Source organism: Ochlerotatus camptorhynchus, unplaced genomic scaffold (assembly GCF_037179485.1).
Source record: "Ochlerotatus camptorhynchus isolate MF236.1 unplaced genomic scaffold, CSIRO-AGI_Acam_v1.1 ptg000416l, whole genome shotgun sequence".
Taxonomy (NCBI): domain Eukaryota; kingdom Metazoa; phylum Arthropoda; class Insecta; order Diptera; family Culicidae; genus Ochlerotatus; species Ochlerotatus camptorhynchus.
This window is the reverse complement of record NW_027040902.1, coordinates 2,306,396-2,331,112: the sequence shown is the minus strand read 5'-3', so window position 1 is coordinate 2,331,112 and position 24,717 is coordinate 2,306,396. Positions and strand designations below refer to the sequence as shown.

Sequence of the window (24,717 nt, the reverse complement as noted above, 5' to 3'; positions counted from 1 at the left end):
CATCACGGAACTCAGATGCATTTTGGTGGATGCTTACGGATTGATACAAACTATATTTCAGACCGATTTTTCTAGTTTGAGCTGCCCTTGCATGTTACATTTAGGTATTCAGTTTGCCCTGTCTTAACTTTCTCTTTCTTTTTTTTCCGGAGTAACATTTAATAACTTCCAAATCTGCATAGAAATCGAAACACAATCCATCTAATTTGGTGTTCGCCGTTCTCCCATCCCGGATAAATGATTCATTTTAATGCATCATTAAATTTCTGAACCAAAGTCCCATAATTAATCGAAGCTCTGGACGCCATATACAGGATGTATCCGTCCGTGGGGACATCCTCTCTATGCTCTCCTAAACTGTAATCTCAAGTAGTAGGAGGGATATACCTTGAGATGACAAAAGTTTAAAGTAGAAAAGTTTCTCACATGGTGCCTTTCTGCCTTAAGAGCCCGATCCTTTTCTCTAAAATATTTAGATTTTAATCAAAAGTGTTTCTTTTGCCTAAGAACATCCTCCCACCCACACTCATGATATCTTCCGGCACGGTAATGGTCGAGTTGAGGAAATCTTGTGTGAGCTGTGCTTTGTTTGTGGACATACATGCCGTCATACGTGAGTCCGGAAGAGAGAAAGCAAATGGTCGTAGGAGGAGTAGCTGTTGGCAAAGAATTTTAATCGGCATAAAATTTTAATTCGTCTTAATGTTAGTTTGGGACCAAGCGAACGCCTGGTGTTGATAAGTTTTCCCATTCAAAAAGGCAATTCGTGCCGAGTGCCCACATGCCACACGATACACACACGCACACGCACACGCACACGCACAGCTACGGGTAATGAGGGTCAGATAGTTTCGAGTGATATCCACCTTTATCTTCTGGGAAAACTCATACTCCGATTACTTACGTACAATGTTTGATGTTTTATTCCAGGAAAGTAGTTGATGATCCGGAAATATGTAGTTTAGAGGAAAGTGGGGAAAGTTGATCCAGTTCAGGCGTTGAAAGTTATTTTGTTCTGGTGTATTTTTCGGTATGTTGGTGGTGTGTGAATGACTTTTTTCCTGTGTGATTTGACATTTTTTAGAGTTCGATCGTTTTACGTGTATAATTTTATTTGAGCATCATAAGTGGGTATCAAAATGGATAAGAAATTTTCTGACGAGCAACTTTTCCGCAGAATGATAACTGTACAAAGTTTTTTATATATGTATATATATATTTTGCTTTTATCAAATTGCGTGTGTTCTCAAATTTCATATTGTTTAGCAAAATAATAACAATAATACCCGTGTCTCCTCCAGATCGTCAAGTCGACCACATAAAGTGGTAGAGGTAACAATAGATGCAATTTTCAAAACTACGCCTCCCTTCAGATAACGAGTTGAGTGCGGTACAATCGATAGAACTGCTTCCAATGAGTAAATTGGTGATCATCTCTTTTTGCCAGTGGTGGCGTGGGGGGGGGGTACCCCTCACCATCCATCTCCAACTGGGGAGTTTAGTAAAGAGATGATGATCAACCCGATTCGTACCTTCCTCAAAGTTGTCCTTGCTCGCTTTCTACTCTCTATAGGGGAAACGCTCCTATATTTGCGGTACGTTAGAAGCGTTAGGTTCCTATAGTTGTGCATGGAGACTCAATACACAACTGTAGGAGCCTAATGCTTCTAACGTACCGCAACTATAGGAGCGTTTACCCTATACAATTTTCACACTGCCGTACTCTAACGGAACTATCAACTCTATACTCTCATCTCATCATCGATCGTATAAAACGACCACTTTAACTATGTAAAATCGTTAACTTCACGCAGAAGTAATACAAACATAAATAGTTAAAGTACTTAAAATGGGTTCTTCGCATCATTCTTCATGAATTAATTCTCGTATTTTTTTGCTAAGTTCACCCGTTCTCAAGTTGTTACGAATTTTAATAGCAGTAGATTATGTATTACCTAGAGCCCTATAAGAGAGAATAACGTGAAGACAAATAAAATAGCTGACGATATTGTTTCACTATGCACCTAGCAACTCTCAACCCCCGTTGTGTATTGTTGTTATTGTTATTAAAAAAAAGCAAAATCTATTTCTTTTGATCGCATGGACGGGTCAATATAGTTTTCAAACCGGTCTAAAGTCATTGCATAGATCATTGACTTATTGTAAATTAATTTAAAAAAATGATAATTGAGCTACCGCCAATATAGTCTGACCTGTATGTAACAAAATAAAATCATTCTCAGACACGGAGACTGTCAGAACTACCCATTCTGCATTAGACGCAGCCGAAGATGAACAAGTTGATGTTGTTCAATACACCAAGACGAGATTCACACCAACTCGACGAGTGATTGGCAAGCACCATCTAAGATTCCAAACGACACTATTCTTTTTTCCTTGATTTGTTTTTCCGTCAATCTTGTTTTCCGTGCTGAGCACCAATGCTACCGACGCCAGGGAGGCAGCTCCCACACCTGGACTCTACCTATTGACTCATCAACTCATGAACCGAGGACCAACGGCTTTACTTCCCTGGCGTGGCGTGATCTGAGATGTTATGCCCCAGAACATCCCGGCGGCGCCGACTGGGATTGAACCCAAGCCTGCTGGGGTGAAAACAAAACGACACTAATTGATAGTAACTTTGACTTAATAGTAATGCATGATTAAAAAAAATCAGGAAAATTTATTTTATCGATTGTTTTTCAAAAAGTAATTATTGTCAGTTTTCCTTATGCAACTAATAGAGAAGTCAGCTCCGAAATTTTAAACGTATTTATTATGTGTTGTGTTAAAGTTTCCTGGGAAAATTATGCATTTAAGAATACCATGTTTACTATCATCTTATAACTTACGTTTTGTAATCTTCTTTTATTCTTTAACCCGGAATGGAATCTATTTCACACTAGGCTTAGGGAATCCTGAATACAATTAATCAAATTTAGGAAATATTCAAATTAAACTTTTAGTTATCAAAATAACCGGCTTGGGCAGAATAACTAAAGTTTCCTTTTCTGCCAAGAGGCGGCTCAAGGCAGAGTGCAAATCAACTTAACCTATTTCAATTTTTAGAATAATAAATTTCATTTCAATTAGCACTTCAATAAACATAACTGTTATTTGTATATAGTTTTCCGAACGCAGAATATCTCCGGCTATCTGGGTGTGGTGATGTAGCAATCGCGGCCGGTGTCTTTCTGCAGTTTCTTCGTTGATTGATGCGTCCGGCCATTCAGATCACGGCTTCGACAAGAATGGTGGACCTGCAAACCAGCAGCAGCTGATGTCGAAACTTGGTAAACGATCCCATTCCGAACCTTCATCGGCAACATTGATTTTTCTTCGTATCCAACTCCACTATCCGATATTTGTAGCTTCTAAGATTTCCCCGACACGAAAGGCGACGAACTGGGAGTATTTCCGGTGATCCGACTTGAGCCAACACATTACATCACGGGTGTCTGTCCAAAAAATCCGACGATCAATCTTGCTAAACGGGTGCCTATCACCGCTGCCTGGAGTTCAAATCAATTGCTACAAATTTTATCGGGTCAACTCTACTTTTCGATCCGACTAACGAACAAGAGATTTTATCTCCTTCAATGAACCGAAAATAGCAAAGCGCAGCGTATCCAAGTTCACTGACATCCAGAAACGTATGCAGTTCTACTACTGTACGTTCCCTGCCAAGCGAATAAGATAGATGGTAACATCGTGGAACTCGCACCGTTTCCGCCTCCGGTAGAAGTTGCAGCCAGTTTTTCCACTTCATCAACTGCCTCACGCCGATTTCGTCATCCCATGAAGATCCCTCTCTCCAAATCTCTTGGAACAGCAATTTCAAGTATACCATTGTAGCCGCACGGTATTCCATTCAAAGGAGTGCCGTTGCGGTTCTACTGAAAAAGCCCAGAAAACTACAAAGGTGGGGTGAGCTCGATCGCTCACAGTAAGGGAGTAGCTTAAGCGCCACCTCGTTAGAGGACTACTCGCTCGGATATCAATTGCCCGGGATGAGACTAGCCAAAGAAAAGACCATAAGAAGGCCCTGACGAACGGTTTGCAGAACGATCCAACTCCCCTCAACTTTCCTAGCGTCCGACTTACTAGATGTCCGAATCAGTAAGCAGGCATTACTCACTCTACCCTAACTCTTCGCACGAAAGGAAGCTTTTACCCAACTAAAGCTTCTCATCACTGGTAGTTTCCTCCACAATTCTCGAGATGGCGATTCCGTCACAGAAGGGGTAACGACCATTCATTAAAATGAATGGAACAAGAATAATTCAACGAACGAGCGCAAAAGGAGATTCCTCAGGTGAACTTCAACATCAATAACGCTAACATAGGTAGGGTTTCTCCGAATACTTTGAAACATCGAGTTCTAACTCATGGTAACAAAATTTATTTATTAAGACGATACTATTCTAGGCCTAGACTTCCCTACCTAAAGCGTACGTTCTCTCTAACCAGAGCGTTCTTCCCTCCCGACGTCACATGTGCACATGGAAAACATTTAGCGGGTTGTACTCACGGTCTCGTTCTTACATGCGGTGGCCGGTGCGATTAAAATTCTTCGCAACCGGCGAGAAAGAACGACGGTTGTCGCTATTGTCGCGCGCGATGACTCAGCTTACATGGGGGTTTACCGGTGCGATGTCCATGCTTGCAACCGGCGAGAACAAACGACGGGTGTCGCTATTGTTGCGTGAGCTGGCTCAGCTCGCTATTGTTGGGTGGTGTTCTTTGTTGGTTTGGCTTGGCGGTTCAACCTCGTGTTCGACAGGCCGATGGTGAATCCACCTACCAGAGCGCGTTCGGTCAACTGACTCTCGAACGGTCACGATTCCGGTCGGATTCGGATGCTTTACCGACGGATGATTCGCTCCGGACCGGGCGCGATGTTGATGGCGCAGCCCTCCTTGGCCACACGATGACAATGGCCAGCAACGCTTGCCTGGTCTCTGGAAGTGTCCACTGTACGAAACGTAGCTTTCCTAAACCCAAGAAATAAACCGTCGAACGGCTGTTCGATGAAAAGGTTTAGAGAGAAACGCTACCTTCCCACGCACGACTTTCATACCTTTCTGTTTGATTTCTTGCTGCACCGCTTTCCCTACGGATTAACGGGGTTTTATTTTCTTTTGGGAAAGGCTAACACAAGCTAAGCTGTAACGATCAGAAAAGTTAAAGAACATTGAGGAAACTACAAAGGGCAAGTCTAATCACTTTTTGGTTATACGCGACTACGATTACTTCTGACACGTTTCACCAGTCCAGGCAAAGTGAACGAGAAACTTTTTGGTCCTCAGATAGGAGCCTGGAAAAACTCGCGTCTTCGAACGAAGAATTCGGGTTGGGATTCCATGTCATCTTTCTGACTGCGACCTCTCGCTCCCACCAGTACTCATCAAGGCGACCTTCACATTCCCCGCCCCATTCCTTAAGGCCGTCCTATAAACTTGACCTTCGGCTTTAGTCCCGATCCCGAGCAAAACGGGAGAGTACTTTAACGCGCGCACTTCTCCCCTACAGCGGAACAAGTATTTGAAATGCCCATGTTATGAGCTGGCCTAAGCATTGGCGCAGTTTTATGGTTTGATGCGCGCGCAAGGCGGCAAACTAAAAGTTTCGAAATAACATCGAGAGTATGGTGTATATTTAATAACACAGGTGTAATTTCATGTGATGTCCGATAGTAATTATTCAATTCAATTATATGTTTTAATAAGGTAGTTAATTGTACATATCTACAAAAAAGGGTGACTGTTACACCATGTAGTGGGATATCAAGCCGAGAGGGTCGTACACCGACATCCTCTCTGGCATCCACAAACGTATGCAGTTCTACTGTACGTTCCCTGCCACGCGAATAAGATAGATGGTAACATCGTGGAACTCGCACCGTTTCCGCCTCGGGTAGAAGTTGTAGCCAGTTCTTCCACTTTATCAACTGCCTCACGCCGATTTCGTCATCCCATGAAGATGCCTCTCTCAAAATCTCTTGGAACAGCAATTTCAAGTATACCATGTAGTGGGATATCAAGCCAAGAGGGTCGTACACCGACATCATTACGCGTAGTACGTTTCGTTTCGTGGGATGTTTGAGGCCAGAAATAAACTCTTGGTTGCGTTCAGTGGAAAGTTTGTACTGAAAGTTATCCGTCTTGGTGTCCCACCACATTTCGAGGACCTTCTCCAGTACTGCTTCGTTGTTCACGTCAACTTTTCTCAGCTGTTCCAGTTTCACCTAGCGCTTGCACAACTGATGGAGAATTTGAAATCCAGTTCCTCATGGTGAACCCACCCTGTAGATGGATGTAATGGATATCCTTCGCTAGCTTTAATGCTTTTTTCGGTGTCGACGCTTACCAACATGTCGTCGACGTAGTGGCCTTTATTGATGATTTAAACAGCCTCTGGAAACTGTACTGCGTTTTCGTTGATAATGAACTGGGCGCAGCTCGATGAGCACTTAGTGTCAAACGTCATCACCAGTATTCACCAGTCGTACCATCCCGGTCGCACCAGATAGTCCGTTGACAGTGTTGGTCAAGCGGATTCATCAGTATACGGAGGAACATCTCAGCGATGTCCCCAGAAACTGCAATCGGCCGCTCCCGGAATCTGTACAGCACAAACGGCAACGCTGTCAGAAGATCTGGCCCTTTCATGAGGACAGAGTTGAGGGAGACTCAAGCCACAGTCGCTGCCGCATCCTAAACGATCCGAACTTTGTTTGTTGATTGTTCGGGTTGAATACAGGGAATATTGGCAAGTACCAAATGCGATCACTGGGTTCTCGTAATTCCTCTGGAGACAATTTGCGAACGTAGCCCTTCTGCGTGTAATCGTTCATCTTGGCTCTAAGTGTTCACTAAGAACTCTAAGAATCACGTACCATTCTTTTCATCAGGCAATGGTGACGTCTCAATGCCATCGGCCTGCTGTCGGGTAGCCAAATGTCGTCGAATTTCCACAGAAGTCCTGTTCGAAATCTTTAATTCTCGAACTTCGTCACTGAACGCAGAGCGTTCATCTTCCATTGACAAAAGCAGCTTTTCCAGCTTCGCAATGCCCAGGTTTTCGAGTGCAAAATGATCCTTGACCGCTGAATTCACCTCGACGTCAGCTTCTGAAGAGTGATGACACATATGGAAACTATCCGGTGCGTATTCGAGCACGCTCTGCCTCCAGCAGGACACGTTCCGTGCACCATCCATCCCAATCTGGTCTTGGCTGCTATGGGTTCGTGTTCTGCATCCTCACGGCTTTCCAAAGGATGAACTACTCGTATGTTGTTCATACCAATTAGGATACGAGGCTGCATGTTTGTATACGAGTCCACGGGTATCCCTTGCAAGTACGCATGCTTCGTGGAAAGCTCCTCAAATGGCAGGGACTGACAAGGTAGCGATTTTAATCGAATTAGACTAATTTAAATTTCCTCATGCTCTTAGATCCCACAAATTAAAACTTAAAAAATATGATGATGAGACGTCACGGTTGATGCATGTGTTCATAATTATCGATGTCTGCAGATCCTCATGTATACGTTAAATTGAAGAAATGTAAACTGTGCGATGTTTATCTTTATATTGACCGTGCATATTCATTGTTCAATTTGTAAAAAAAATACTAATGGGCTATTCACGCCACCGCCACCACCTAAAAGTGCTATCAAGCATAATTACCCCACACGCCGACGACAAACATTTTTTTAATCGGCGCACACCTCTATTCGTAACTTTATTAAGACTTAAAACGCGATTTGAGGTTTTTTTTTGTTTTCGGCCTATTGCGTTTATCTCCCTAAATCTAAGGGGTATTTTGGTGATCAAAATGTTTAATCGCGTTAATCACCTTAATGAACCCTCAAGTGTTTCGATATCTTTAATCGCGGCTATCTCCTTAATTAAGGCCTAAATCGCGATTTGAGTTGTATTTTGGTGTTCGAAATATGTAATAGCGTTTATATGCTTAGTTAAGGCCTGTTTCGCGATTTTAGGGGTATTTCTGTGTTTGAAATCTTAAATCGCGGTTATATTCTTAATTAAGGCCTAAACAAGGATTTGAGGGGGGTTTTGATGACTTAAATCGCGTTTGTCTCCTTAATTAAGACCTAAATCGCGATTGGAGGGCTGTTTTGGTGCTGGAAATCTTCAATCACCTTTATCTTTTTATACATGGCCTGAATTTTGATTTGAGGGACATTTTTTTGTTGGAATCGTGAATCGCGTTTATTTCCGTAATTAAGGCTAAATCACGATTTGAGGGGTGTGTTGGTGTCGAAACCCTTCATCGCGATTATTTCCGAAATTAAGGCCTAAATCACCAATTGAGGGGTATTATTGTCGGGTGTTTGAAATCTTTAATTTCGTTTATATCCATAATTAAGGCCTAAATCACCACTGGAAGGGTATTATTGTGTTCGAAATATTTAACCGCGTTAATATCCTTAATTCGTGATTTGAGGGATTTTTTGTTTTCAGAAACCTTAAATCACGCTTATCTCCTTAATTAAGGCCTTTATCGCGATTAGAGAGGTTATTTGGTGTTTAAAATCTTTAATCGCTTTTATATCCGTATTCAAGTCCTTAATCACGATTTGAGGGGTGTTTTGGGGTTCGAAATCTTTAATCACCTTTATCTTCTAAATAAAGGCCTAAATCGAGATTTGAGCCTTATTTTGGTGTACGAAAGCTTCATTATATCCTTAATTATATGGTTTATTTCCGTAATGAAGGCCTAAATCGCGGTTTTTGGTGTTCGAAGTTTTTAATTACCTTTATCTTTTTATTCATGGCCTTATTCGCGATTAAAAGGCGACTTAAGGGGAATTTTTGGTGTTTAAAATATTTTATCGTGTTTATTTTTGGATTTAAGGCCAAAATCACGATTGGAGGGGTGTTTCGGTGTTTGAAATCTTTAATCACGTTTAGCTCCTTAATTAAGGCCCAATTTATGATTTGAGGGGTATTTGGTGTTCGAAATCTATAATCTCCATTATATCCTTAATTAAGGGTTGAATCGCGATTTGAGGAGTATTTTGTTGTTCGAAATCTTTAATCACGTTTATTTTCTTAATTAAAGTCAATGTGTCGAAACCTTCAATCGCGTTTATTTCCGTAATTAAGGTCTAAATCACCAATGGTCTTTGGTAGTAAATTAAGTGTTTTTCGATGTGACCGCGATTTATCATTATCAGGTAAAAAATCAGGTGGTGGTGTACTTATTGCTGTGAATGCTACATTTCAAGCTGAATAAATTGCTAGTGAAAGACAAAAAGAATTTGAAGGTGTGTGGGTTAAAATTTTAATAAACGGTGAAGAACATCTTTTCGCTTCTGTCTACTTTCCTCCATACTTTTCCAAAAAACCAGCTTACGAAAAGTTGTACACTACTGCAGAACTGAAAATTAAAAGAGAAGATCCAACAACCAAAATTCATATTTATGGAGATTTTAACCAGAACGCTGTTAATTTTAAACAGTATAGTGATAATGATTCACTGCGGTTACCAATTGTAGGTGAAAATGACACTTTTCAATTCAGCTTCGATAAAATCAGCCACTTAGGACTTCATCAAATTAACCTTGTTCGTAACCAGCTCAATTCCTATTTGGATTTTAAGAAGATTTTTGTAAAAGCAGCAGTTCCATTATGGAAGAATGAAAAATTGCATTTGGCTATTGAATACTCAGTGTTCACAAACTCGCATCAGTCACGCCGAAGCGTTGTTGATTTTGAATTAGTTTATGAAAAAAACCTTTTAAATGACATGGACTAGGCTGTTGAAATATTTTATACAAACTTTTTCAATATCATTGAATTATTCGTTCCTAAAAGACTAAAGAGAATAATGAACAGCACCAAATATCCTTTGTGGTATACACAAGAAATCAGAAATATTAAAAACAGGAAGCAAAAAGCATACAAGTCGTATAAAAAGTTTAAAACTTCACAAAATTTAGTAAAATACGTTGAAATTTGCAGAGCACTTGAAGCGGAAATATCGTCAGCATATGAGAATTACAATTCAAGAGCATAGAACAATATAAAATCTGATCTCAAAACGTTCTGTAACTTCGCGAACGAAAAAATGAAATCATATAATTTCCCATCACGCATGCAGTTTGAAGAGTGTGATAGCACTGATAGTGAGGATATTTGTAGCCTATTTGCTAGTTTTTTTTAACCAAAACATATGTAAGAAATCCAGCAACGCTCTCGATTTGAAGTGTTTTTCTTACCTACATGAAGGGGAAAATGACGTATCAGTCAATAATATCACTGTTAAAGAAATTTTTATGACTCAAAGACCTGGTCCTGATGAAATACTTCCATTTTTATTGAAAAAAATAGCAACTCGTTTTGTTAAACCATTGTTTTGGCTTTACAATTTATCTCTCAAAATAGGTGATATTCCAAAAAATTGGGAGAAATCATTTTTAGTTCCAATATTTAAATCTGGCAAACGGTCAGACATTAAAAACTATATAGGTATCGCAATTATGTCATGCATTCCTAAAATGTTTGAAGCAATTTTTAACCAGAAAATATTTAACCAGGTTAAGCATCGCATTTCAAATAATCAACATGGTTTTTTAAAGGTCGGTCAACGTCTACTAATCTGTTCGAATTTATAAACTTTTCTATTGAAGCCATGGATAGAGGTAGTACGGTTGAAACCTTATACACTGATTTTAGTAAGGCCTTTGACATAGTAGACATTCCCTTACTTCTTTTTAAATTAAAACGTTTAGGTATGACAAGTACACTTTTAAAATGGATTGGATCATACTTGACAGAAAGAATACAGATGGTCCACTTTAAAGTAAAAATGTCCTCGTCAGTTAATGTTACCTCGGGAGTTCCACAGGGATCTCATTTAAGTCCTTTATTATTTATTTTATTTGTGGATGACGTGAAGTTTGTGTTGAATCGCTTAAATGTGCTCATATATGCTGACGATATGAAACTGTACATGGAAATCTTTAACAATTCTGATTTACTACATTAAAAAATGGAAATTGGTGCGTTAAATGTCTGCTGGATATTAATGTTTAAAAATGCAATATTATATATCTTTCCAGAAAACGCACTACTCTACATTTTACATGTACTCTAGGAAACCAGCTGGTTGATAGATGCGATAAAATTAGGGACTTAGGAGTAATTCTTGACTCGAAGTTGACATTTGTAGATCATGTGAATACCATAATTCACAAAGAAAATAATATTTTGAGATCCATTAAAAGATTTCGTTATCATTTTAAAGACCCATACCATCAAAACACTTTATATAGCTTACGTGAGATCAATTCTCGAATATTGCAGTGTGGTTTGGGCTCCACACCATGAAACTTATATAAACCGTATAGAATCAGTTCAAAAACAGTTTTTATTATTTGCTCTTAGGAAACTAGGCTGAACCTCTTTTCCCCTTCCTTCTTATGAGTCCCATTGCATGTTGATAAACATTGAAACACTTAAGAAACGAAGAGAAATTTCCATGATTTCCTTTGTTGATGATATTATCTCACAACGCGTAGATTCAGAAAAAAATATTAGCAAGTTTTAATTTTAACGTACTTGTCATCTCACAGAACGAATGATGGTAAAAATGGACCAATCAATAGAATGATGAGAGTGTATAATAATTATTGTCAGATCTAAGGATGTCTAAAAATACAGTAAGGAGGACACTAATGGCTAGGTTTTCATTTCGTTGAGTTTAAAACAATTTTTATTTCTTAGATATTTGTGCATGCAGTCTAATAAAACGTATACTTTAAAATAGTATGTAAGGCAACAGCACTATTTTAAAACGGTCTACACTGATTGACGACAAATTAACAAATGGAGGTGGTTTGGTGCTAGCAATCTTAAATCGCTTTTATTTTTATATTATAAGCCGCCATTTGTGCTTGGAAACACTAGCGGTATGTTCACTTTAACTCTAGTCTGGCATTGTAAGGCGAAATAAGAGGTGTAGAACAGTTCGATGCCGGGGTAACATATTATCTTTCCGGCACCAATGAGATACCACCACTCTTACTGTTGCCTTACTTACATGATCAGGTGGAACAAGTGCTAAGGTTATTGCAACCTCCAAGTACATATAAGGTTTATTGTTCAGCGTGTGGCATCTTCCTTAATTTTTTTTTTGGGGCCCTGCTCGCATCAAGCTAGTCAGTCCCAGATGAAACTACACCAATAACTTATCGGTACGTGGATGTGATATCTCTGTACAACTGGACACTACCGATGTTGGAGTTAGAATGTACCTACTGTCTTTATCGGGCTACCTGACTTGAAACATGCTGATGAGTCATTTTTAGTCTAAATATTTACGGTTGGACACGATGGAGGCAATCGTTTCCATACTTGCTGGTTATGCCAAAATGCTGATTTAAGCAGACACTGAAGTAGCGTTGCTTAATGTCGTGCGGCTCTGGTCGTGCGATCGGAACGGGTAGGGTCCCGCCCTCGGGTCCATACGGCACACACGGCCACAGTTTGCTCAACGTTCACACAGTACACCGATTACAGGAAGACATCTGAATACTCCTAGTCATGGACAGTGCCAGGTGCGGAGTTTAACTGGGGTGGTCCATCTCCAAAACAATAACGGAGGTGTCCAAAGGTCAGCTCAGTGTTAACAGACTGAGTATAAGGACAAAAGCTGGCTTGATTGATCTCGATGTTCAGTACATATTAAGACAGCGAATGTTAGGCATCACGATCCTTTTTTAGCAAGAGAAGTCAGAAAAGTTACCACAGGGATAACTGGCTTGTGCCAACTTTGTCGAAGACAGTAACTTTCTATCTGGTCAGGATCTCGAGATATTCTATGTTGTAGCCTAAGAGGAAGAGGAGACAAGGACTTTTTTGAACCAATTTTCTGTCAAACGTGAACTAGCGCCTGATTGGTCGGGCGAACGAATAGAAACGCTAAAATTTTTACAACAGGGAATCTATTTTCTTGTATTTTGAAAGTCGACTGCGTGGCCCATAATGAAACAGTTTTGCACGGTCGTTTCTGCGCGAGAAGAAAAACACGTCACAGGCAAAAATAAGCCAGCTGTCTCTTCGTCCTCTTAGGTTGTAGCCAAGTTATACCGTTATACCCCACGTAGTACGAGGGGGACGACTCTATCTACGCTGCAGGAAAGATTGTGTTGTGTTGTAGCTAGCTGCTCGAACGCTGAGTAGATAGAAAGAAGATTGATGACGATTCTGAAGATTTCCTGCAAAAGGATGATGCGCGATGCAAGTAGATGCGAGAAATGCAAGAAGATTTTTCGAAGATTGATTCGCTAGTGTGAGATTTTTTGCGTATCTAAAATTGAGATTTAGATGTGTCGCCCCCCTTGACGTAGTATGGACACCGTTTACGCTGTTTCCATTTACATTTTTCTACTATCCGCATTTTTTGGGAGTTTACTGTGATCGAAGTTTAGCTCAAAACAAGTTTTTGAGGAATACACGTTGGTTTCAGATTGATTGGTAGCTCAGCAACAATATGGTAATGGAAAACTCATTTGTGTTGTACACCACTTTCCACAAATTTCCTTATAAGCTTCAAATCGTTGGTGCAAAACAGGGTTGTTAATGCAAATCCCCATTGAAGACGTTAGCACTGACGTTAACGATTAACAACCCATATGCCAAATCAGTTTTTAATCAAATTGGTTCATATTTTAAGATGATGATCAGAACCCAATTTTGTACACACTTAGATTTTTTTGCCGAGACTGGCACCACCGAGCAGCTCGGCAATCTATTTTTCTGGATCTCAGTGAAAAATCTACCGAGATTCAGTTAACAAACATAAATTTTGCTGAGATCTCAGTAAAAATAAATGCCGAGCCTGCTCGGTGGTGCCAATCTCGGCAAAAATTCTAAGTGTGTACAATTTGAGCAAATTTTAGCGAAAACGTCAGATTTTGCATCACTTCTTATTGCACATATTAGCGTGCGGATCGCAGTAGGGCGCGCTTGAAAGCTGACGTGTTTAGCTTTGCTGTGTATTTTTCGTTAGCGAATTAAACATTGTTGACTTCAAATTTGTTAAATTGTGTGCTTGAACTTTGTTTTAAGTGTTCATAAAGTTATAATTAAGTGATTTATCGTGTTTTGCCCATGTTTGCCTTGAGTGACTCGATTGACCATGAATCTAACCTCCAAAATCTACGACACAGCTTCAGTTCCATTGTTCGGATTCAGTTTTCATTGCCTTCCGGTAGCCCGTTTTTCCGAGTTCAGATGCCACACTTTCGGCTAGTTCACTATTGAGAGATTCGTCACCGTGGGCGAGTTTGAACTCGATCCAGTTGGTGAATTAGCCCGGAACGTGCTGATAATGTGTCCGTCGCGAGGTTTGGTGGTGATTTGGTGGCCGACGTTGCCGTGAATCAGCAAGTTTTCCGCTTGCAAAAGTGCTCGGCAGCTTGTCTCTCGCCGGTGTCGGAGATTGCGAGCAATCTGAAAGATGCCTCGCTGGACACGCCCAAGATACACCGTTCGAAAAATTCATGTAAATTTAAGCGAGATATAGCGCACATAAAATTAACGCTAGATTTGGCATAAATTTACGCGATATTTCGTGTAAATTTAAGCGCAATATCGCATAAATTAGCAATATTGTATGCAAGCTTGTAAACGATTTCGCTTTCAGAAAAAAAATCTGAATTTTAACCATCGCGTAAAATCTCCCTTCGTTTAATTTTGAGCCATACTTGGCATAAACAGCGAAATCGTTTACAAGCTTGCATACAATATTGCTAATCTATTCTATATTGTGCTTAAATTTAGACGAAATATCGCGTAAATGTATGCCAAATCTAGCGTTAATTTTATGTGCGCTATATCTCGCAGAAATTTACATGAATTTTTCGAACGGTGTAGAGAAAGTCTAGAAAATGGTCCAGAAATTTAAACAAAATGTATTTACACCTATAGCTCGAAACGGATAATGTGATTTGAAACAAGTCGATAGGTTGTAGCGTTATCGATGAATCGTTACAAACGTACCGTGTAAATTGCGACTCAGCGGCACCAACCGTGTAAAAAAACCGAGTTAAAACAGTGAACAAAAGATTTGAGTGTATATTCAAACGCAATCATCGTTTTAACACACCTGGCCTCAACTGTCTAGCGTAACAAAGAACGATGGAATTAACCTAACCGATAGTTCATCAAGCGTACGCAGGAAGCTGTGCCCTTCCGAAAAGCATTCCTAAAAATTGCAAAACTTACACATCCCTTGTACGAAAGCAACGAAAAACTTGCCACATTGAGGCCTTGAGGGCTTCTGAGTGAAAAAGGCAGGAAGTGAGACAGAAAGTGAAATTGGAACCCTGCCTTTATACTTCCTTCAAACACATCCTGATTTCCTTTTGAGGATGGAGGGCAAAAACGAGAGAACATTGTGTGAAACTTATAGACAACTCTGCCGGAAGCAGTGCCAAGGTTTTTCCTGAACACACCGCTTCATATTCCTTGATGGCAAAAAGTGTGACGTACCGAAATAGATCTTCTTCATCTTTCTATAATGTATCTTCCTGACTTCGTTCTAACCCAGATCCAGGATGAATAACGAGATGTGTTCGGTTCGGTGCGATATTGGCACGTGATAGGTGCGCTCCTGGGAGGGGGAGTATCGAAGAAAAAGTTTCAACCATCATTGGATACTTTAACTTGAAAGGAAATTGGAGTGCGGTGGATGGTGAAGACGGATGGAGATGGAGAGCCATTCCTAGAAGTAGGGTTTTCTCTCCCGGGGGGTGGAAAACTCTTCCGATGGCTTCATATATAATAAACCTTATGCAAATCTTGCAGAGTGCTCTGGGACCTGGTCTGCGTCAGCTGGCGATCCGGAAGATCGGATGAAAAATGGGAAATACTAACAGATTGGGGAAGTCTAGACATCAGCATGATAAGTAGTAAAAATGAAACAAAGTATCCAAATTTAAAGTGTTTTCAAAATGTAACATTTTCATCTTTGGAAACGACCCACATAGAACGGATGGCAGCAATAAATTTGTGTACAAGAACCATTCAACAAATTGCACACACTCCCGTTTGTCTAAGCACAGCTGGGAATAAATTTTCCAAATATCTCACTGCCAGGGATGTGTTGTGTGTTTTTTTCTCTACCGCCATCATTTCCACGAGCCAACACCCCTGCCATGGTTTTGGTATGCAAATGGGAATTCGTTTGCAAACTGCATCCCGAAATAAATGTTGCAACGCTGTTAACCACTTAGTGCTCATTTTTCACCGGAACGTGTCTGGCAGCGATGTGATTATTTTACTACTGTTACGAGCATGGGGATTCTCGCGAGCGATTGGATCAGGAAGGATTTCTTTCGGTTCGTTACGATGCAATGCAAAATTTCATGCAATAAGTTGATAAAGTTAAGTTCCAACGTCATCAATCGCATTTTCGTAGATGTTTTCAACGCTATATATTTATTTCGAATGTTACTTACTTACAGGCAAAACAAATTTCTCTTACATCCAATGTAAGGTGCATATGTTTCATACAACAAATGTAATGGTAGTTCTTGAAATGGATTGCAGCGTTTTTCCAGAATGCATATTTTTGTATAAAACCTTCAGGAGATGGTGATCTAAAAACAGGATCGCGCAAAAATTGGTCGCCAAAAAATCGTTTCTCGGCCCAATACCGTTCGATAGGGTGGAATTCGGGGCTGTTGGGTTGTGGTCTTTGGGTACCACAACCACGTTGTTCGCATCGTACCACTCGATTGCCTTTTTCCCATAGTGGCAGCTCACCTAGTCCGGCCAGAACAGCACAGGTCTATTATGTTGCTTTAGGAAAGGTAGCAGCCGCTTTTCCAGGCACTCCTGGACGTAGATTTCTTGATTGATGGTTCCCGTAGTAATGAAAATGCCGCTTTTTAGACCACACGTGCATATGGCCTGCCAGACGAGATATTTTTCCGGGAACTTCGATAGTTTGATGGTTTTGAAAATTTCAGTCACCTTCCCTTTTCCTGATGCGGTATGAAACTCCTAACCCGGAAGCTGCTTGAAATCCGCCTTCACATAAGTTTCGTCGTCCATGACGACACAGTCGAACTTTGTGAGCAGATTCGTATACCGCTGCTTTGCCGACGTGGTTTGTTTGTAATCTCGGTTCGCCACCTTCACCTTCTTAAACGTCGACAACCCGGCTCGTTTCTAGGCCCGCTGCACAGTAGAATGGGAGACATTGAGCTTGCCAGCGACGTCCCGGATGGAGAGGTTAGGATTTCGCATATATTTCAACGTCACCTTCTTCGTCGTCGCTGCTCCGTCCGAATTTCGATTGCCACCGCTTCCAAGCTTCCTGGCGGTCGACAGACGCTCCCCGAACACCTTTAAAACGTTTGTCACGGCCGTCGGATTCTCTTGCTGCGTGAGCAAAACTTTGACACGCTGCTCCTCTTGCTTGGACGTCATTTTGAAAACTATAGAGCAAACGGTGAAAACTCATTACAGCAACCATTGTTTATACACTCAACTCCCAAATGCAGCATTTCAGGTTTTTTTAAATGCATTTTTAACAGAAATACACCAATTTGAAGTTGACCAATTTTTACGCGTTCCATACTTTATACGTAATAAATTTGTAGCATGAGCATGAGCATGATTGACCGCTCGCCGTTTTCACGTCGGCGTGTTCCACAACCATCTTCATCTGGCTAGCGACCGACAGCATAACACGAAAGGTAACCTGCTTCACTACAGGAGCGAACACCTCGTCGAAGTCGGTTCCGTACTTCTGCGCGAACCCCTGTGCTACCAATCGAGCTTTGTAGCGCACAACGTCACCTTTTTCGTCCTGCTTGAGCTTGAAAATCCATTTGGATCCGACTAGTTTTCGGTCTCGAGGGAAGTCCGTCTGCTCCTATATGCGGAGCGAATGCAGCTTCTCTTCAATAGCTGCCTTCCACAGCGCGCTTTCGGGACTGTTGATAGCTTCTTCGAACGTTCTAGGGTCATGTGGAAGATTTTTCACCAGACTACTCGTTTCGCGGTACCGAGGAGGTGGTACTCCTTTCGAAGTAACTGGCTCATCTGAAGTTTCACCCAATGATTCTTCACCGGATTCGTATTCCGAGTTGACTTGACTGTTTCCAACTTCAGGTCCTGCTACGCCAGATTCTAGAGTGCCGTTATCAAGGGATCGTAACTATCGGGTAAAATTAAGAATAATTGCCAAATCATCTTCTTCCATTTTAGTTCCAGCGGACTTCAGTTCCCGGACAAGGTCATCGAAAGTATTGAAATGAGCTTGCATGGATATTCCATCCTTTCTGAGCAACGGTTGACTTGAAACAGACCGCCTCGCCAAAGTTTCTTCCAGAGCCTTCCACATTTCAGACACCTCTCCCTTTTTTCGGGCAACTTCAAGGATTTCATCAGCAATAAATCCCTCAAGTATAGTCAGGAATCCTTATTGCCGGATTCCTTATTGCCGGTATCCCTTGTTTCCGGATCCTTATTGCCGGGCTATCCGCGAATAAGGATACCCACAGCTTATGGGATTTTCACTAATAGAGGCTGTGGTGGATTATCTCATTTGTTTCAATACATATATAGAGCTATACTGTCTTCGACAAAAATTTTGTACTGAGATAGACCAACAAGCCTGTGTCATTGGATTTAGGTTTAATAGGGAACTACGCCGCTAGAGGCGCTTCACTTTTATGTTACTTATGGCGGGCACTATAATATATGGATCATATGTCCAACATAGAATATTTCGTGATCCTGGCCATAAAGAAAGTTACTGTCTTCAGCAAAGTTGTTCAAGTGACCAAGTCCTTTCGGAAGTCGGCCATATTAGTTCAGAACTCTCTTACTACGCAGCGCTAGTGTGCATATGATCTTGCTATATAAGCTGTGTCTCAAAATCCTGGCCATATAGAAGGTTACTGTCTTTAGCAAAGTTGTTCAGGTGATCATGTCCTTTTGTATGGTGTTATATTAGTTCAGAATTATCTCAACACGTAGCGCTAGTGTGCATGTGAACTTCCTATATAAACTGTATCTCGAGAACCTGGCCATAGAGAACGTTGCTGTCTTGAGCAAAGTTGTTCAGGTGATCAAGTCATTTCGGATGGTGGTCAAATTATTTAAGAACTCTCTAACTACGCGGCGCTAGTGTGCACGTGAACTTCCTTGATATATTATGTCTGGAAAGCTTGTCCATATAAGATGTTGCTGTGCAATGTGAGGACACGGAACAGAATAGGGATGACGTGTAGAGAGGCTGTAAATCGATGCCAGACGCAATTTTGAAATCCAAGATGGCGGTCATCGATTCAAGAAAAACTGGCAAATACCCTACAATATGGGTATTTTCGGAAAGGAGATGACGTGTAGAAGCTGGAAATTGATGCCAGACGTCATTTTGGAATCCAAGATGGCGGCCATCAGTTCAAGAAAAACTGTCAAATACCCTACAATATGGGTATTCCGGAACGTTGACGGCCGGAAATCGATTCCAGGCTACATTTTAGAATCCAAGATGGCGGCCATCGGTTCAAGAAAAACTGTCAAATACCCTACAATATGGGTATTTCTGGAAAGGGGATGACGTGTAGAGGTCGGACATAGATGCCAGACGTCATTTTAGAATCCAAGATGGCGGCGATCGGTTCAAGAACAACTGTCAAATACCCTACAATATGGGTATTTCTGGAAAGGGGACGACGTGTAGAGGCCGGAAAAGGATGCCAGATGCCATTTTGAAATCCAAGATGGAGGCCATCGGTTCAAGAAAAACTGTCAAATACTCTAAATATGGGTATTTTCGGATTTTTTAGATGCCAGACGTCATTTTAGAATCCAAGACGGCGGCGATAGGTTCAAGAAAAACGGTCAAATACCCTACAATATGGGTGTTTCCGGAAAGGGGACGACGTGCAGAGGCCGGAAAAGGATGCCAGATGCCATTTTGAAATCCAAAACGGAGGCCATCGGTTCAAAAAAAACTGTCAACACCTCTAAATATGGGTATTTCCGGAAAGGTAATACACTGATCGTAGGTTAAAACAAAAGAAATTAAAAGTGTTCAGTATTGCCTTAAACAAGTGTTCAACTGTGATGAAACAAAACTGTTTTAGAAAAAAAAACGCTTAAAAGATCTTATGTCTCAGAGCATCTGAAAACAATGCTTAGACCGAAAGGGGACAAACAAGGGTTCTCAATCACGTTTTTCCCTAAAGCGAAATTTACAGGAAGTAAATCTCCCAGGGCATTATCGTGGCATCAAGAAAGGTTGGATGACCCGAGAATTATTTGAGGACTGGATAAACGACTGCTTTTCACCACAGTTGGAGGAGTTTTGCACAGCCAAGAACATTAGCTTCAAGGCTTTGCTGCTCCTTGATAATGTTCCGTTGCGTCCGCCCACCATAAGCAATCACAACATAATGCTTCTCTATACATACCACCAAAGATCACATCTTTGATTCAACCCCTTTTTTTTTCCTTTGGTTTGTTTTTTTCCGTCGATCTTGTTTTCCGTGCTGAGCACCAACGCTACCGACGTGCCAGGAAGGCAGCTCCCACACCTGAATCCTACCTATCGACCCATCAACTCATGAACCAGGGACCAACGGCTTTACTTCCCATCCGAAGGAAGGCGTGATCAGAGATGTTATGCCTCAGAACATCCCGGCGGCGCCGACTGGGATTGAACCCAGGCCTGCTGGGGTAAGAGGTAATCACGCTTACCACTACACCACCGGCACCGTTTGTTGATTTAACCCCTTGATCAAGGCATCATTAAAAATTTCAAGCTGAAGTATGTCAAAAGAAGAGAAGGAAACAGCCGAGAATGGAAGCCTTTCACTAGCGGATACACGAAAGTAGTTCAGCATCAAGAATTGTTTCGACTGCTTAGATGTGATTCTAAAGGACATGAAACAAAGCACGTTGATAAACTGCTTGAAGAAAATTCTTTCGTCGTATTGCACGAATTCACAATGCAATGAAGACGCCGAATTTGCAGATCATGTCCGAAATTCAACATATTCACGGAAAGTTTCGTGCGCCGGGGATAAGAAACACGGTGAAATCATCGAAATCATAAGAGATGAACCGGCTACAGCAGATGAAATTATTAGCGAACTGGACCCATCTACAATGAATATGCATTATATTTTCATCCCACCACCACCTCTCCAAGTTCGAAAGCTTTTGCCCATTGGACAGCTATGTCGGGCAGAGTTCAAAAATCCAAGATTTGCTAAGAGAAGTCGAAACGTTGCCATCTTGCTCAATGATACGTAATACACATTATACAAACTATACGCAACATGCTTGGTAAGCATTATTCTTGAAAATTAATGCGAGGCAAGATTTTGAGCTCCAAAATACCCTAAAACATTAATTAGACAAAATTCATCTTCTTAGAGGATCACCCAAGTAACCAACAAGCCCGTTTATCGCCCTTTTTGCTATACGAATGATATAAAGTTCGGAAACCCTATATTTACCTTATATCGCAAAAAGGGTGATTATCGGATAGTTAGCGGGCTTGGTGGTTACTTGGGTATCGCTAAACCTACCCCTGTGCTGAACTGGTACGAGGCTGTCTATAGCCACTAAATGTCCCTTCGAAAGCCAATTGCCACCATTTTGGGATCCAAATTTGCGACATCGATTTTGGGCCTATACACGTCACGCCCATTAATAGTTTACGTTAAAGCAAAGGCCGCCATCTTCAATTTTAAAATGGAGTCTGACATCGATATCTGATCTCTAAATGTCCAAAATCAATACCCATATTTTGGAATTTGACAGTTTTTCTTGAACTGATGGCCACCATACTGGATATCAAAATGGCGTCTGGCATCGATTTCCAGCCTCTATACGTTGTTCCCTTTCCAAATATACCCATATTGTAGGGTATTTGACAGCAACATCTTATATGGACAAGCTTTCCAGACATAACATATTAAGGAAGTTCACGTACACACTAGCGCCTCGTAGTGAGAGAGTTCTTAAATAATTTGACAATATAAACACCATGCAAAAGGACATGATCACCTGAACAACTTTGCTAAAGACAGTAACCTTCTATATGGCCAGGATGTTGAGATACAGCTTATATAACAAGCTCATATGCACACTAGCGCTGCGTATTGAGAGAGTTCTGAACTAATATGGCCGACATCCGAAAGGACTTGGTCACTTGAACAACTTTGCTGAAGACAGTAACTTTCTATGTTGGACATATGATCCATATATTATAGTGCCTGTCATAAGTAACATAAAAGTGAAGCGCCTCTAGCGGCGTAGTTCCCAATTAAACCTAAATCCAATGACACAGACTTGTTGGTCTATCTCAGTATAGCTCTATATATTGAAACAAATGAGATAATCCACCACAGCCCCTATTAGTGAAAATCCCATTACTCGCGGTTACCCCGGCAATAAGGATTCCTGACTGTACAGACTTGACCTTCCTGTCCGTTTGATCCCATTTCGCGCGAGCTTCAGCAGCAGCTGGGGATTTTCCATAAGTACAGAAGATGCTTTCAATGCATCCATGTATAGCTTGAACCGGAAATGCCAATTTTCATAATTCGGTCCGGTCAGCTGCGGGATTCCTTCTTTGACTGGGCCCATAAACAATTGTATTATTGTGACGTTAGAGGTAATTAGTAATCGAAAGCATTCAGTCACCCCTTGTATCAGACGTGTCCGCCTGTCAATGAGAAGTCGAGCGGCAGTCGTGGACTAGAGAAGAAGACGATAAACATGTACTTTTGGTCGTGAATAAAGAACAATATGGTCGTTACGATATCTGCACAAATACATTCATTACATTGGCGACGAGGATTTAAGTAAAAGTTCGTGAATTTCTGTACAGTGGCGCAGGCATCGCGGTTTCCGTGTTTCGATGGGGAAACGGAAGAATGGGAGCTGTACAAGGAGCAGCTCGAGCAGCTTTTACGGCGAATCAGATTGCGGATAACATGAAAAAAGCGGTGCTTATCAACCATTGTGAAGCTAAAACATACAAACTGCTGTGGGACCTTTGCACACCGAATGCGCCAGCGGAAAAAACATACGTGCAGTTATGTGAGCTTATGTCGAAACAATTCACCCCACCTGCGCCGAAATTTTATGCGTGCTAGGAGGCGAGATGATCCCCCGGAGAGTTTGAATGCTTGGGCAGCGCGAGTGAAGAACTTGGCATCGAATTGCAAATTGGGAGACCACTTGCAGCATGATTTACTCAACAAGTTTGTTGATGGTCTCGAAGGAAAGGCATACGACAGAATCTGCGAGGAAGACGAGAAGCTGACGTTCGAACGGGCATACGAAATTGCAATCAAGTACGAACCGGAAGAAAGCAAATCAGCAGGAATTTTCCAGATGGGACGGGGAAAACATGATTTCGAACGAGGACGTTCCAGTGGTGTGAAGAATTCAACGTGTGTTGGAGACAATCGGTGCTTGGCATGTAATCGCGTAGGCCATTTCAAGCGAGATTGCCGATTCAAAGAATACATCTGTCGAAAGTGCAACAAACGGGGCCACCTGCAATCGGCGTGTACCTCCAAGAGAAATTACTTCGTTGGAGGACAGGAGCAACTGGAGCACAGTTTGGGGGATACGGATGAGATGAACTTGGAGCAAAACTTCATCAGTAAGTGTGACGGTTCAATTTTTTCTATTGAGGGACAACTGTCCTTTGGAAACAGAGGTGAGGATTAGTAGTAGAGCCTATAGAATGCAGTTAGACACAGGAGCAGCAGTCTCAGTAATTTCGTTGTCGTATTTCAATAAGAACATGAGTGCGTGTGAATTGAAATCGACAAATTTGCGATTAACGGGTTACGGTGGAGAGCAGTTGCTGGTGAAAGGTGTGATTGAGCCAGTGATTGAGTTCAGAGGAATTCGCAAGGCGTTTACGTTCGCGGTGGTAGAAAACGGAGGTCCACCCTTGCTGGGAAGACACTTTGTTCGTGCTTTCGACCTAGGACTTTCGAACGTTCATGCAATTGAAGATAAAACAAATTATGCGTTACAAAAGTTGTTGAACACATATCAGGGCTTATTCAGTGAAGGTTTGGGAACATATAAATATGGTTCTATAAGGATTGAGTTAGAAGAAAGTGCGAAACCGGTTTTCAGGAAACCGAGACCAGTGGCATACAAATTTGTTGACAAGGTTATGTCCGAGTTAGATGCTATGGAGAAAGATGGAGTGATCACTAAGTGTGATACTTCGAAGTGGGGTACTCCATTGGTTCCTGTGCTGAAAGGTGACAAAACGGTTCGATTATGCGGGGACTATAAGAGTACGGTCAACCGTCACGTGAAAGACGTTATTCATCCTTTGCCTACGGTTGAAGAAGTGTTTAGCAAGCTAAACGGTGGAAAGAAATTCAGTAAATTGGATCTTTCGAAGTGTTACAACCAATTTGAACTTGATGAAGAGTCTCGGGAGACATGTGCCATATCTACATGTAAAGGAGTGTATAAAATGAATCGTCTTCCTTTCGGTGTGCGCCCGGCGTCGGGTATCGTTCAACGGGAACTGGAAAAACTACTGTGCGGTATACCGGGTGTGCAGAACTTTTTGGACGATGTGCTGGTCACGGGAGATTCTGATAAGGAGCATCTGGAAAATCTAGGGAGAGTATTTGAGGTACTAGAGCAGGCCGGACTGAAACTT

General features: G+C 41.4%; 1 pseudogene; it reads left to right on the top strand.

The window, feature by feature from the left end:
• Positions 1–23,753, top strand: part of LOC135711041 (uncharacterized) — a 29,110-nt pseudogene extending 5,357 nt beyond the window's left edge.
• Positions 23,754–24,717: the final 964 nt, after the last annotated feature.